Source organism: Bombina bombina, chromosome 6, assembly GCF_027579735.1.
Source record: "Bombina bombina isolate aBomBom1 chromosome 6, aBomBom1.pri, whole genome shotgun sequence".
In the NCBI taxonomy this organism is placed as follows: domain Eukaryota; kingdom Metazoa; phylum Chordata; class Amphibia; order Anura; family Bombinatoridae; genus Bombina; species Bombina bombina.
This window is the reverse complement of record NC_069504.1, coordinates 813445368-813461122: the sequence shown is the minus strand read 5'-3', so window position 1 is coordinate 813461122 and position 15755 is coordinate 813445368. Positions and strand designations below refer to the sequence as shown.

The window sequence follows — 15755 nt, the reverse complement described above, 5'->3', positions numbered from 1 at the left end:
CCACAGCACCTGCCGCAGGGGGAGGTAAGGACTGAAAAAGACTTAAAAAGGGGGCTGAAGGATCATGGGGAGCTAGTGGTGAGCCAGCAGCAACTGTTATGTTTGGTGCAGGCTGAGTCTCAGGGCCAGTAATAATAGGGGTAGATAATGAAACTAATGTTAGAGGATGAATTTCAGCCACTGTGACAACTGAATCTGAGAGAACAGGTGAAGGAGGGGGAGGAGGAGATGGGGGGTCCTGAATATCAATTTGGGAAGAGGGTATTATATCATCAGATTCAGTTATACTCATCTGTTGTTTTTGAACACCACAACATGTAACAGGCATCTTTCCCTCTCTAAATCTTAAAGGTGGAGCTGAAGAACGTCTGGCACGCCTCATGATGAAAGAAGAGACTTGAAGGTGGAGAGAAGATGAACCAACTTGACAGCATCTTGTCCAGGATCAAAGAGGAACAGGAACTGCAAACACCAGCTTAAGAAAGGTAAGCCACTCCCTGTCCCTGCAACATTGTTGCAACTTTTAACACTCCCCTCCACCTTTCCTCTCCCTGCCAGCCTTAACCCTTATGACGCTGCAAGCCTATCCCGCTCTACACTTAAATTTTCCCTGGCAGTAAGTTACAGTCTTCTCTGCCTGTACCTTTGGTTTATTTTTTGTGCTATAAGATGCAAATGCTATGTTTATTTAAACCAATTATTAGCATTCTGTTTTCAGAACTATACTATGGGGTAGATTTATCATAGTGCGAGCGAACATGATACGATGTAGCGTATCATGTCCGCTGCACATCGATATATCATTGCACCAGCAGTTCTTGTGAACTGCTTGTGCAATGCCGCCCCCTGCAGATTTGCGGCCAATGGGCTGCTAGCAGGGGGTGTCAATCAACCTGATCGTATAGTATCTGGCGAATTGATGTCCGCGGCCTCAGAGCAGGTGGACGAGTCATGGAGCAGCGGTCTTTAGACCACTGCTTCATAACTGTTGTTTTTGGCGAGCCTAAACAGGGGCATCAAGCTTCATACGGAGCTTGATAAATCGGCCCCTATATGTCTGATGTACTGTACATAAGTATTAAAAAATATATAAAACTACCATTGGGTGTCATGTATAAGCTGTATTATGACATGTAAATATATTACCTTAATGACCATTGTCTCTCCAAGTTGTCTCATTTTACATATGCAGAATCAGATATACAAATTTTCCAAAATCCAAACTGATCCTAAGGGGGATATTTATCAAAGCGTCAACTGATAATACGCTGGAATCCTGCGAGATTGATCCGCCGTAGTTAACAAAGCGTCAAGATCGTCAAATGTTGAAATGTGTGACGAAATATACGCGCCCGCAATCTCAATCCAATGCAGATCGATGCTTCATTTGACCCTTTTCCCAATTTATCAAACATTTAACAGGTACGCTCGCGTCTATTCCGACGCAGCGTACCTAGTTTTCAAACCCCCACCCTTGAGGCTGCAGATGCCATAGAAATCAATGGGAGTCTGAAAACACAGAAAGCTTATGTTCGATGCTGCAAGAGAAGGAAGTATATTACATAATAAAAGTAAATTAGAAACTTTATTAAAATTGTATACCCTTTCTAAATCAAACAATATTATTGCTCCACATTTGGTGCACTAGTAGATATAGGGATACAAATGAAAAATACATTACTACTTATTAATTATGTTACATCTTTGTCTCTCATTACAAAGTAAGGGGACTATATTATTTCTCCAAATTTGGTGCAAAGTTTTGCCCCAAACTTGTTGCACTAATAGATATAGAGATAAAAATGAAATAAATACACAACGTATAGCTAACTTCCTTTTTATTTTTTTGATAAATCTATTTGCATCATGTTTAAGGCAAATAATACAAGTCCCACTCTCCACTTCGCACCAAATTTTACGCAACACTTTTCGCACCAATTATGACGCAAATTACTAAACAACCCACACACTAGTGAATTTTTCAACAACTTTTGATTGGAATATGCATAATCCCATGATTTATGACATCAGCCAATCTGATTCAAATATACATATTAAACTATCACTAAAGAATCAAATTGCTTGATACTTGTGTCATTGATCACTCATCAGAACTTTGTAAGTGCCATTTGTTACATTGTGTATTATACTTTGAAAGTATGTATATGTGAAATTAGAATTAAAAATAAACATTGATGTTGACATTAGGACACACAGTGTAATATTTTAGACAATTATTTTAAAATTCGAATGATGTTTGATTCAATATAATCATAAGCTGATAGCTCAGGGATAGCCCACCTAACATTAAACTGTCATGAATCAGATACAGTAGAAATTAAAATAACCTCTTTACTGTCATGCTATTTTCAGTGTATTTCTTCCTTATCTTGAATTTCTTTTTCAGTAAGAAATGTCATTTTATATGCCAGCCACCTGTGTAGGTGTGGTTTTTTAAACTAGATATTTGGATAAAGGAATTGTATGTGTGTGTGTATATATATATATATATATATATATATATATAGATAGATAGATGATAGATAGATAGATAGATAGATAGATAGATTGATAGATAGATAGATAGATAGATAGATATACAGATGATATATATATATATATATATATATATATATATATATATATATATAAAAGAGACAGAGAGAGAGTATATATTTATATATGCACAATTGTGTATTAATAAAGGCATTTTTACTTATTTGCACAGAGGCTTTGTTAGATTTAATCTAAAATTGTATTCCCAATCTAAAAGTAAGCAGCGTTGTACAGGTTCCTGCTCGTCTTTTGATAGTTACATTGATATTACATATAATGTACACCATACTATTTAGATTGAGTCAATATTTTTTTTGAAATCTTTAATTTTAGAAATAACATTCTCAAACCATTTTAACTCTGCTATCTTAAAGGGATATAAAACCCATTTTTTTCTTTTATGAATCAGATAGAGCATACAATTTTAAACAACTTCCCATTTTACTTCTATTATCAAATTTGCTTAATTCTATGGGTATCCTTTGTTGAAGAAGCAACTATGCACTACTGAGAGCTAGCTGAACACATTGGATAAGCTGCCAATCTGCAGCTAGCTCTGAGAAGTGCATTGCTATTCCTGAGTCTACCTAGGTATGCTTTACAACAAAGAATTGCAAGAGAACAAAGCAAATTAGATAATAAAAGTAAATTGTAGTTGAGAGAAAAGTGCTGGTTTATGTGTCCTGACTCTTTTTAGTGCTATTCTATGTTTTTAATGTTGGCCAACCGAATACTTTTCAGTTTTAAATTGTTATGCACCTTTTTATTATGTGTCTATACCTAATGTGAGACCATTACTGATTTGTGTTTTAATTGAGCACTTTTAGCATAATAAATTGAGTACTTTTAGTAGTGTTTATACAGATTCTTATTTTTATTCTTATTTCTTTACCTCATATCTAAACATTTATATGTACATAAAAATCCCCACACTCTAACTTCATTGTATAGGTTTAAGCTTCTGGGGGTCGATCCGATAAAAATCGTCGCCCGCAAAAGCCGGCGACGCCAAGAATTGCGCGGATTTGGTATCCTATATACGGCGTAAGCTAGAAGTTACGCGCGTATATTTCTGCCGTCGCCCGCAGTTTTTTGGGCCATAGGCAGGTATACCAAACCCGCGCAGTTTGGTATCCAATATGCAGCGTAAGGACTTACGTGGCGAAAATGGAGAAAACTTACTCCATTTTCACCTCGCCACAAAAAGCAGCCGTAAGAAGCCTTACGCTGACTATTGGAGCCCCGTAACTCCCTAAACTAGCTGCTAAAATAAACCTAACACCTAACGCATGCGCAATGTCTATCTACCTGTCAACCGCGATCTTCTAAAATAAACCTAACACCTAACGCATGCGCAATGTCTATCTCCCTGTCAACCGCGATCCCCCCCCCCCCCCCAAATCCCTAATAAAGTTATTACCCCCTAAAACGCCGCTCCCGGACCCCGCCGCCATCTACATAAACTAACCCCCTACTGTGAGCCCCTAAAACCGCCGCCATCTACCTTATCTATCCCGTAATCTGACCCCTTACACCGCCGCCACCTATATAAAAATTATTAACCCCTAATTTAATCTACCTACCCCGCCGCCAGCTATGTTATCTATATTAACCCTAAGTATATTATAGTTAATATAGTTATTACATTATATATATTAACTATATTAACCCTAATTATATTAGGGTTAATATAGTTAATATAGTTACTATAGTATTTATATTAACTATATTAACTCTATCTAACCCTAACACCCCTAACTAAATTTATATTAAATTAATCTAATTAATTTATAAACTAAAATATTCCTATTTAAATCTAAATACTTACCTATAAAATAAACCCTAAGATAGCTACAATATAATTAATAATTACATTATAGCTATGTTAGGGTTAATATTTATTTTACAGGTAAATAGTTAATTATTTTAACTAGGTATAATAGATATTAAATAGTTATTAACTATTTAATATCTACCTAGTTAAAATAATTACCCAATTACCTGTAAAATAAATCCTAACCTAAATTACAAATACACCTACACTATCAATAAATTTAATAAACTACTAACATCTATCTAAAAATACAATTAAATTAACTAAACTAAATTACAAAAAAAAACAAACACTAAATTACAAAAAATAAAAAAAAGATTACAAGATTTTTAAGCTAATTACACCTATTCTAAGCCCCCTAATAAAATAATAAACCCCCAAAATAACAAAAATTCCCTGCCCTATTCTAAATTAAACAAATTTCAAAGCTCTTTACCTTACCAGCCCTTAAAAGGGCCTTTTGTGGGGCATGCCCCAAAGAATTCAGCTCTTTTGCATTCAACAAATACAATCACCCCCCCCCCCATTACAACCCACCACCCACATACCCCTATTCTAAACCCACCCAAACCCCCCTTAAAAAATCCTAACACTACCCCCCTGAAGATCTCCCTACCTTGTCTTCACCACACCGGGCCGAACTCCTGATCCGATCCGGGCGATGTCGTCCTCCAAGCGGCAAAGAAGAAATCTTCCTCCGGCGATGTCATCCTCCAAGCGGCAAAGAAGAATTCTTCCTCCGGCGACGTCTTCCTCCAAGCGGCAGCAAAGTCTTCATTCTTCCGGCAGCATCTTCAATCTTCTTTCTTCGCTCCGCCGCCGCGGAGCATCCATCCCGGCCGACTGCTAAACTTGGAATGAGGTACCTTTAAATGACGTCATCCAAGATGGCGTCCGCCGAATTCCGATTGGCTGATAGGATTCTATCAGCCAATCGGAATTAAGTTAAAAAAATCTGATTGGCTGATTGAATCAGCCAATCAGATTCAAGTTCAATCCGATTGGCTGATCCAATCAGCCAATCAGATTGAGCTCGCATTCTATTGGCTGATCGGAACAGCCAATAGAATGCGAGCTCAATCTGATTGGCTGATTGGATCAGCCAATCGGATTGAACTTGAATCTGATTGGCTGATTCAATCAGCCAATCAGATTTTTTTAACTTAATTCCGATTGGCTGATAGAATCCTATCAGCCAATCGGAATTCGGCGGACGCCATCTTGGATGACGTCATTTAAAGGTACCTCATTCCAAGTTTAGCAGTCGGCCGGGATGGATGCTCCGCGGCGGCGGAGCGAAGAAAGAAGATTGAAGATGCCGCCGGAAGAATGAAGACTTTGCTGCCGCTTGGAGGAAGACGTCGCCGGAGGAAGAATTCTTCTTTGCCGCTTGGAGGATGACATCGCCGGAGGAAGATTTCTTCTTTGCCGCTTGGAGGACGACATCGCCCGGATCGGATCAGGAGTTCGGCCCGGTGTGGTGAAGACAAGGTAGGGAGATCTTCAGGGGGGTAGTGTTAGGATTTTTTAAGGGGGGTTTGGGTGGGTTTAGAATAGGGGTATGTGGGTGGTGGGTTGTAATGGGGGGGGGGGGGGGTGATTGTATTTTTTGAATGCAAAAGAGCTGAATTCTTTGGGGCATGCCCCACAAAAGGCCCTTTTAAGGGCTGGTAAGGTAAAGAGCTTTGAAATTTGTTTAATTTAGAATAGGGCAGGGAATTTTTGTTATTTTGGGGGTTTATTATTTTATTAGGGGGCTTAGAATAGGTGTAATTAGCTTAAAAATCTTGTAATCTTTTTTTTATTTTTTGTAATTTAGTGTTTGTTTTTTTTTGTAATTTAGTTTAGTTAATTTAATTGTATTTTTAGATAGATGTTAGTAGTTTATTAAATTTATTGATAGTGTAGGTGTATTTGTAACTTAGGTTAGGATTCATTTTACAGGTAATTGGGTAATTATTTTAACTAGGTAGATATTAAATAGTTAATAACTATTTAATATCTATTATACCTAGTTAAAATAATTAACTATTTACCTGTAAAATAAATATTAACCCTAACATAGCTATAATGTAATTATTAATTATATTGTAGCTATCTTAGGGTTTATTTTATAGGTAAGTATTTAGATTTAAATAGGAATATTTTAGTTTATAAATTAATTAGATTAATTTAATATAAATTTAGTTAGGGGTGTTAGGGTTAGATAGAGTTAATATAGTTAATATAAATACTATAGTAACTATATTAACTATATTAACCCTAATATAATTAGGGTTAATATAGTTAATATATATAATGTAATAACTATATTAACTATAATATACTTAGGGTTAATATAGATAATATAGCTGGCGGCAGGGTAGGTAGATTAAATTAGGGGTTAATCATTTTAATAGAGATGGCGGCGGTGTTAGGGGCTCACTTTAGGGGGTTATAGATATAATATAGCTGGCGGCGGGGTACGGGAGCGGCGGTTTAGGGGTTAATAGCATTTTTATTGTTAGGCTAGTGAGGGGGGATAGCGGATAGAGGGTTAGACAGTGCGGGCTATGTTAGGGAGGCGTGTTAGACCGTGCGGGCTATGTTAGGGAGGCGTGTTAGACAGTGCGGGTGTTTTAGACTTTAGTCAGGTTTTATAGGCGCCGGCAGATTCTAACGTGGCGCAAGTCACTGGCGACGCTAGAAATTTGTACTTACGCAGATTTCTGGACATCGCTGGTTTGTGAGACTTACGGCACGTTAGCATCTGACGGCGACCTATATGGGATAGCTCGAGTTGCGAGCTGAAACTGCGGGCGACGCCGGTTCCCTCGCTTGCGCCGCAAACTGCGATCGATATCGGATCGCGCCCTTGAGCGCTAAATATCTCAAACCTTGTAACAAGTTGTTTAAAATTGCCTAATGATCGATCTAGATTATGAAGGAACATTTTGGGTTTTATTCCTTGTATATCTTACTGTTTGATAAGACAATTACAATATGTTAAAAGAGCTTTACTACTAATGCAATAAAGTATAATAACATTTGGAGCTATTCTATTGCTCATAAATCCTGCTTTTCTTCCAGTATTTAAATTATTTTTTGCTAAGAATTACGGTAGTCATTATTAGACTACAGTATATTGTAAACATAACTTTTATATGCACTGGGAAACCAAAATATTTCTGTGACTTGCTTTATTGCTATAATCACTTTATTGTGGTGGTCTGAAACCGAAACCACAATATTTCCAAGGTATGCCTGTATATCTGATTATTTAATTGTAAAATATTTATCTATACATCTTTTCATGTTTAAATGTATTTATATATATATATATATATATATATATATATATATATATATATATATGTAAGTGTGTGTGTGTGTATATATATATGTATATACATGTGGTTATATGTGTTCATATGTGTATATATGTACATATATATATATATATATATATATATACTATATATATATATATATATATAAATACATAAATACACATGTATATACTTATACACACACACACACACACACACACACATATATATATATATATATACAAGCATACACATATTTAGACATCTATCTATACATAATAGCCCTTCCCAGTCAAACACCTTGTCATATACAACATACCTTTTAACCCTTCTAAGTTTATTATTTATATGACAAATCTTTTAGCAGATAGTGTATATATGAATGTAACACTTTATTGAATGCATTTATGTTGTGTTTTGATCAACTTTTTTTATGGCATACACTTTATGCTAGGTCTTCAGTCGCAACCAGTTTACTTTAAACTTGTAATACGTCTGCAAGATGGCGCAGTAGTGATATTGCTAACGTGACCCTTGCTAACTTTATCTCCCCACTTGCAATTTAGCCCTATGTATAAAAAATAAGCTTACAATTATACCAAGTAACATTTGATGATACTTCTAAAGTCACAAACTAATGCAGGCACATCTAGACTATACTTACATAAATTTGCATGACTATTGGATGAACTTTAATAATCTATATTTCATTAGCTACGCTTTCAGTGACACGGTTTCCTTTGTCTAATATAATGTCACTGTGAGGAAGATAATATTGAACAGTCGCAGATAACAGAACCTTTCACGCTTCTCATTGCCCTAACATTTCAGCAACAAAGGTCCTGTCTGTCATCACAAGAATGACATCTGTGACAGCAGCTCACAGGCATCTATGACGAACCACAGTTCCTGGAGTTCCACTGTATTAAATAATGCAGCCGCACATGATATCACAATAATAGCAAAGAAACTGTTTGCAAGTGAGATTAAAAAGATCACTGTTTGCCAAACAAAAGCTTAGTTATCAGAACAGCTAATTCCCTTATTAGTTGTGTTTTTATTTCTTTACTTTTTTAACCCATTTACCCTTTTTTCAGCTTGGAACACACATAATCAGCTTCCATATCCGTTGGCAATAAGAGACAAAAAACAAACAATGTTTACTCCCAAAACAACAAACATAGCAGCTCAATAGAGTTTTGAGACATACAAATTAAACATAGCAAAGAGAGTGTACTGTAAAAAATGTTCTCTACTTTAATTTGTTACCAATTATACCTTTTACCTGCTGGAATGTAATAGATTGTTTACAGATAGCTCATTTACCTTTTATTCTGGCTTTTGAAATTGTTGCCTGTGGTATCATTCCCCACCTATAATGACAATTTCAATACTTGGTATCATGATTCAGATGAAACATGGAATTTTAGACAACTTTACTTCCATTATCAAATGTGTTTCTTTCTCTTGGTATCCTTTGTGGAAAAGCATTTCTAGGTAGACCCAGGAGCAGCAATGTGCTATTGGGAGCTAGCTACTAATTAGTGGCTGCACATATATACCTGATGTCATTGGCTCATCAGATGTGTTTAGCTAGCTCCCAGTGGTGCATTGCTGCTCCTTCAACAAAGGTTACCAAGAAAATGAAGCAAATTTGATAATAGAAGTAAGTTAGAAAGTTGTTTAAAAGTATATGTGCTATCTTAACCCTGAAAGAAAAAAAATAGTTTTCATGTCCCTTTAAAGGGACACTGAACCCAAATTTTTCCTTTCGTGATTCAGATAGAACATGAAATTTTAAGCAACTTTCTAATTTACTCCTATTATCAAATTTTCTTCATTCTCTTGGTATCTTTATTTGAAATGCAAAAATGTAAGTTTAGATGCCGGCCTATTTTTGGTGAACAACCTGGGTTGTTCTTGCTGATTGGTTGATAAATTCACCCACCAATAAAAACGTGCTGTCCAGAGTACTGAACCCCCAAAAAAGCTTAGATGCCTTCTTTTTCAAATAAAGATAGCAAGAGAACGAAGAAAAAATGATAATTGGAGTAAATTAGAAAGTTGCTCAAAATCGCATGCTCTATCTGAATCACGAAAGAAAAAAAAATTGAGTTTAGTGTCCCTTTAAGTATTGGCTATAGAATATGTGGGGCTAGGAGAGATAGATAATACATTGTTAATTGACATTTGTTCTCTCTAAGGGCCAGATCAGATGTGGTTTTTCATATCAACCCACACAGGGGGTGCCCTGGTGGAATTATCGTAAAAAAAGGGGCAGTCCCTGAGAGTGGCGAGATGTCTCCTATTAAAGGGACATCCGACATTGTACATGGTGCCCCAGCCTAACCTCATCAACAGTGCTGAACTGTGAGCTTCTAAGTAAATGGTTTTATACTGGATTTTTAGATCAGTACCTGTACATATTCTTCTTTATAGAAGTGTTTATTACATGCAGTTTTATGAAAATTAGTGTACACTGTCCCTTTAAGTTAGCAGGGAACACAGGTGGCACCTTAAAAATTAAATCCTGCAGCCAATATAAATCACTTTACGCTGCTTTCTGCGTTTAGCATCTTACAGTCACCTATATTTTTGTATGCATGTGTTTTTCTATTAGGGTTTTAAGTATTTTGAGAAAAGCTCACCTTTTAGTTTGCAAGAAACAAACGTGAGATCTGTAGTGCAAAATCTCTACGGAGTTATGTTGAGCTTAGAGAGACAATTTCGTATACGCCCATGGAAAGCTCATGTTCAACCCATTATACGAAAAAACAACAATTACACTTTGTATTTTGTACTTATGATTACAGAAAAGTGATTTTTTGTACAAATATGATTACAAAAAAAGTGATTTTTGCACATCCAGTGTACTTAAATTACAATTTATGCTGTGCATATTTAATACAATTTATTCCTGTGTAATTCACATACAAATTTTTACGTTTTTGATAAAAAAATTGTGCACCTTAACAATACGATTTTCCTGCGTATTTTGTGTGAATGGTTTAATTATTTGTTTAGTTAGATTTTTGAAAAACACATTATATTGTGCACTTTTCTAATGTATGCATCTCCTCCCTATACAAAAAATTCAGTATACGCCCCTAAGCAAGTGACTTATATTATTCCACCTTGGAAATAGAAGTACTGGCGAGCATTCTTTAATAATCTCGCTAGCGCATAGATCATTGGGCTCTAAGAATTGGACTTTGGTATACCAACAGAGATAAAATAGGGAAGGATTTGCAAGTATAGAAAGTCCTGTCCATTTTAATGGGTTGTGGTGTCAGAGAACAAAACTAACAATTTAATGTACAAAAATAAACCTTAGTTATGAAAAAAATAAGCGCAATAATGGGGGATAGTTATCAACGTGTCGTGGTGTCAGAGAACAAAACTAACAATTTAATGTACAAAAATAAACCTTAGTTATGAAAAAAATAAGCGCAATAATGGGGGATAGTTATCAACGTGTCAACTTTCCTGCCTTCACCGGCCCAATACGCCTGCCTAAGCTCGCCTACCATCGCCGCCGCGGACCTGAAAAAATTCACCTAAGTTATCAATAAATCTGTCAAAAAGCCGCGCACCAAGTACGGGGCGATGAGCAGCGGACTGTGAGAGTTATCACTCATCTGATCTCGCTGCTCTTCGGCTTTTTTACAGCTTTATTGCTAGCCTGTCACTAAGCACTCACACTAACTACACTGTTCTACCCCCTATACCGGCGCCCCCGGAGCCTCCCGCAACTAAATAAAGTTAGTAACCCCTAAACCGCCACTCCTAGACCCCGCCGCAACTCTTATAAATGTATTAACCCCTAAACCGCCGCTCCTAGACCCCGCCGCAATTCTTATAAATGTATTAACCCCTAAACCGCCGCTCCCGGACACTGCCGCAACCTACATTATACCTAGTAACCCCTATCCTGCACCCCCTATACCACCGCCCTCTATAATAAAGTTATTAATCCCTATCCTGCTGATCCCGCACCTCGCCGCAACTAAATAAATAGTTTAACCCCTAAACCGCCGCTCCCGGACCCTGCCACAACATATATTAAATTTATTAACCCCTAATCTGCCCCCCCTACACCGTCGCCACCTATAATACATTTATTAACCCCTATCCTGCCCCCCACTACACCGCCGCCACTGTAATAAATTTATTAACCCCTAAACCTAAGTCTAACACTAACCCTAACACCCCCCTAACTTAAATATTACTTAAATAAATCTAAATAATATTTCTATTATTAACTAAATTAATCCTATTTAAAACTAAATACTTACCTTTAAAATAAACCCTAATATAGCTACAATATAAATAATAATTATATTGTATCTATCTTAGGATTTATTTTTATTTTATAGGTAACTTTCAATTTATTTTAACTAGGTACAATAGCTATTAAATAGTTATTAACTATTTAATAGCTACCTAGCTAAAATAAAGAGAAATTTACCTGTAAAATAAAAACTAACCTAAGTTACAATTACACCTAACACTACACTATACTTAAATAAATTATTCCTATTTAAAACTAAATACTTACCTGTAAAATAAACCCTAAGATAGCTACAATGTAATTAATAATTACATTGTAGCTATTTTAGGATTTATTTTTATTTTACAGGTAACTTGTATTTATTTTAGCTAGTTAGAATAGTTATTAAATAGTTATTAACTATTTAATAACTACTTAGCTAAAAGAAATACAAAATTACCTGTAAAATAAATCCTAACCTAAGTTACAATTAAACCTAACACTACACTATCATTAAATAAATTAAATAAATTAAATACAAATAACTACAATTAAATACAATTACATAAAGTAACTAAAGTACAAAAAATAAAAAAAGCTAGGTTACAAAAAATAAAAAAATTGGTTACAAACATTTAAAAAATATTACAACAATTTTAAGCTAATTACACCTAATCTAAGCCCCCTAATAAAATAACAAAGCCCCCAAAATAAAAAAAAATCCCTACCCTATTCTACATTAATAAAAGTGCAAAGCTCTTTTACCTTACCAGCCCTTAAAAGGGCCTTTTGATTAACCTTTTGAACCAAAAATAGGCCGCCTCCTAAGATTTACATTCCTGCTTTTTAAATAAAGATAGCAAGAGAACAAAGAAAAATTGATAATAGGAGTAAATTAGAAAGGTGCTTAAAATTGCATGTTCTATCTGAATCATTAAAGGGACACTGAACCCAAATTTTTTCTTTCATGATTCAGATAGAGCATGCAATTTTAAGCAACTTTCTAATGTACTCCTATTACCAATTTCTCTTCATTCTCTTGCTATCTTTATTTATAAAAGAAGGCATCTAAGCTTTTTTCTGGGTTCAGAACTCTGGACAGCACTTTTTTGTTGGTGGATGAATTTATCCACCAATCAGCAAGGACAGCCCAGGTTGTTCACCAAAAATGGGCCGGCATCTGAACTTACATTCTTGCATTTCAAATAAAGATACCAAGAGAATGAAGACAATTTGATAATAGGAGTAAATTAGAAAGTTGCTTAAAATTTCATGCTCTATCTGAATCATGAAAGCAAAAATTTGGGTTCAGTGTCCCTTTAAAGAAAAAAATAGGATTTATTAGCCCTTTAGCATACATGTTTCAAATATCCATAAAACTTACAAAATGTATTATTAAAGTCTTTATTTCTGTACCTCAAGAAATAGTCAAGTGCTTACTATTGAACCTATTATTCATATACTTTTATCTCCACAAATGCAGCTAGAGTACTTCAGCCAAATGCAGTGTTCACCTACGTGTGAATCTGATCCTTTCTGTATGGATCACGGTTCTTTGAATCAAGGTGCTCAGAGGAGGAATAGGTTGTCAACATTCTTTGAACCAAAAACTGGAGAAGAAATAGGACAGAGAAAGCGCTCCTCGATTCAAGGTAAAAGCTTTATTCCAAATAAAATGTTGTGTGCTTGCACTTACTAGAAATAAATATATAAAAAAGCATGGTAAAAGAATTTCTCTATCTCACAGTCTCTCCTCGTGTCTTTCACTCCATGTCTTAGATGCCAAGGCTTTCGTTCGACTGGGGACGCCTCCTGATTGCACTCTTTCTTTTTTTGCTCCTCCTCTCCTCAAATTCAAAGTAACTATCCTCCAAAATGAAGCAAATTCCTTTAATAAAGAATTGTACCTATATAGATGCAATATCCAAATTCTTACACCTATCCTAAAATGCTTGTATACCTAATGAACGTGGAATGCTGGTGTACAGAAAGGATACATCATATGTAATCCACCTGTTATTACTTTCCCAATTCATTCTTTCAAACATGTTGACGACTTCTGAGGTGTCTTTCAAATACGATTTTATTTTCCTAACCATTGGCTGTAAAAAAAACAATCTATATATTGTCAGGGTACCTGTGAAGTAACCTTGAATAAACTACAGATGTATCACAGAATCTAATATTTCATTTTAGCTAATATCTAATTTGATATGAATTGGTCTCACTATAGCCCCAACCCCCCTTTTTCCTGATTACAAAACATCTGAGAACAAAAGAAATAGACACTTGTAAAACTCAAGATGTCACTTTAACAGAAAATCCCTCTTCTATGTAATAAAAATTATCAGGTAATGACCTCATGTGGAGATATAATGTCTGAGATGGGCCTTTGAGGCTTAAGTGTATGCTGAGAAGAACCTATTTTTACACAGGGAAATTACTGTTAATTGCCCCTGAACTTCAGATACACATAGGCATCTGGGCTCATGTTACAGCTAACATACGGGAAGTTGAAGGCCTAAGAATCAAGATTTCACAATATCTTAATCTATGTACTTTTGATAACAGATTATCTACATAGTTCTTAGATAAATTAATGTATACCTCAGACAGTCCAAATAAATTGTATAAATGTGTATTTGTGGATCTAAGAAGAAATGCCTAACAGTAACATATTAGATAAATATTTGATAACTTAAATATAAAATGTTTATTCAACTTGTTTCAAAATGAATAGCATATTCTTATATTTTTCAGGCATTTTATAAGTGTATATGTAATTGGTGCTGTAAATAATATAATATGTTTTTATACACTCAGCAAGAGATGTACAGATATGCAATATTTATATTAATATGGGATAATGGTCCAGTATAGATATAATTATTTGAAATTACATCTGATTGCTAATTTCAAGGTATGTATGTGATATTAAGATGATAACTGAGAAAGTAATTGAGTCCATGATGAAGGTATTATAGTCCTTTTAAATCTTTTAATAGTAGATATGATTTTTAAACGCATTTTTAAGATATTATAATTGGAGTATATTCATGTTTAATCTTGAAATACTCAGGGTAAATAGTTTAACATAGCCCAATACACATGGAACATGTGGTTTGTTAATACTGGAAGTTAAAGTATATTTAATAAATATTAAAGGTTAGATACTAGACTGTTAACAATATTCATGGGCAGACTGCATTTCTAGTTATCTGCTGCCACCAATAGTTCTGAAATGGTATGACAGCCAAACTAATTGACTATTAGAACATATGCAAATCCAAATAAGCCAATCAGGGAGTCGTCTCCCAAATAACCAATCAGGGACAAGCTCCGTTAAGGGCCTATCAAAAAGACAGCACGGTGGGCATATCCAAAAAAAAAAAGGTTCACCAATGATTAGAATAAAAAGGTGTGGGGTGTATCACGTGATATAACCTCATGCATAGGAGAAAAAAAGGATCTTTGCTTGCTAAAATTTTGACCTTGCTGCCTTTTTGGAACACAGTCACTATGAGCAGAATTGGGCTACCTTTTCATCCATATTGCAAAAATACATCTCTTACTTTATGAGGTGAACTTCCATTTTATCCGGTAACATATAAAAGGTTATTTCATACTTTTATATTTAAATCAAAGATATTCTAAAGCTTTAGTTTGATTGTAGTAAGTATACTGGTATTAAATATTAATGTTTAGAAAGAACTTTGTATTTTAATATCATAAAATTAATTGCAGTTATTGCTATACAGGTAGCCCTCAGTTTACGCCGGGGTTAGGT

The 15755-nt window shown here is 35.1% G+C and overlaps 1 long non-coding RNA gene across 1 annotated transcript; it reads left to right on the top strand.

Moving 5' to 3' along the window:
- Positions 1-359: 359 nt before the first annotated feature.
- On the top strand, positions 360-13876 carry LOC128662278 (uncharacterized). Its single transcript, XR_008402738.1, has 3 exons — positions 360-485; positions 13452-13620; positions 13748-13876. It is a non-coding gene; the product is annotated as an uncharacterized LOC128662278 (long non-coding RNA).
- The last annotated feature ends 1879 nt before the right edge of the window (positions 13877-15755 follow it).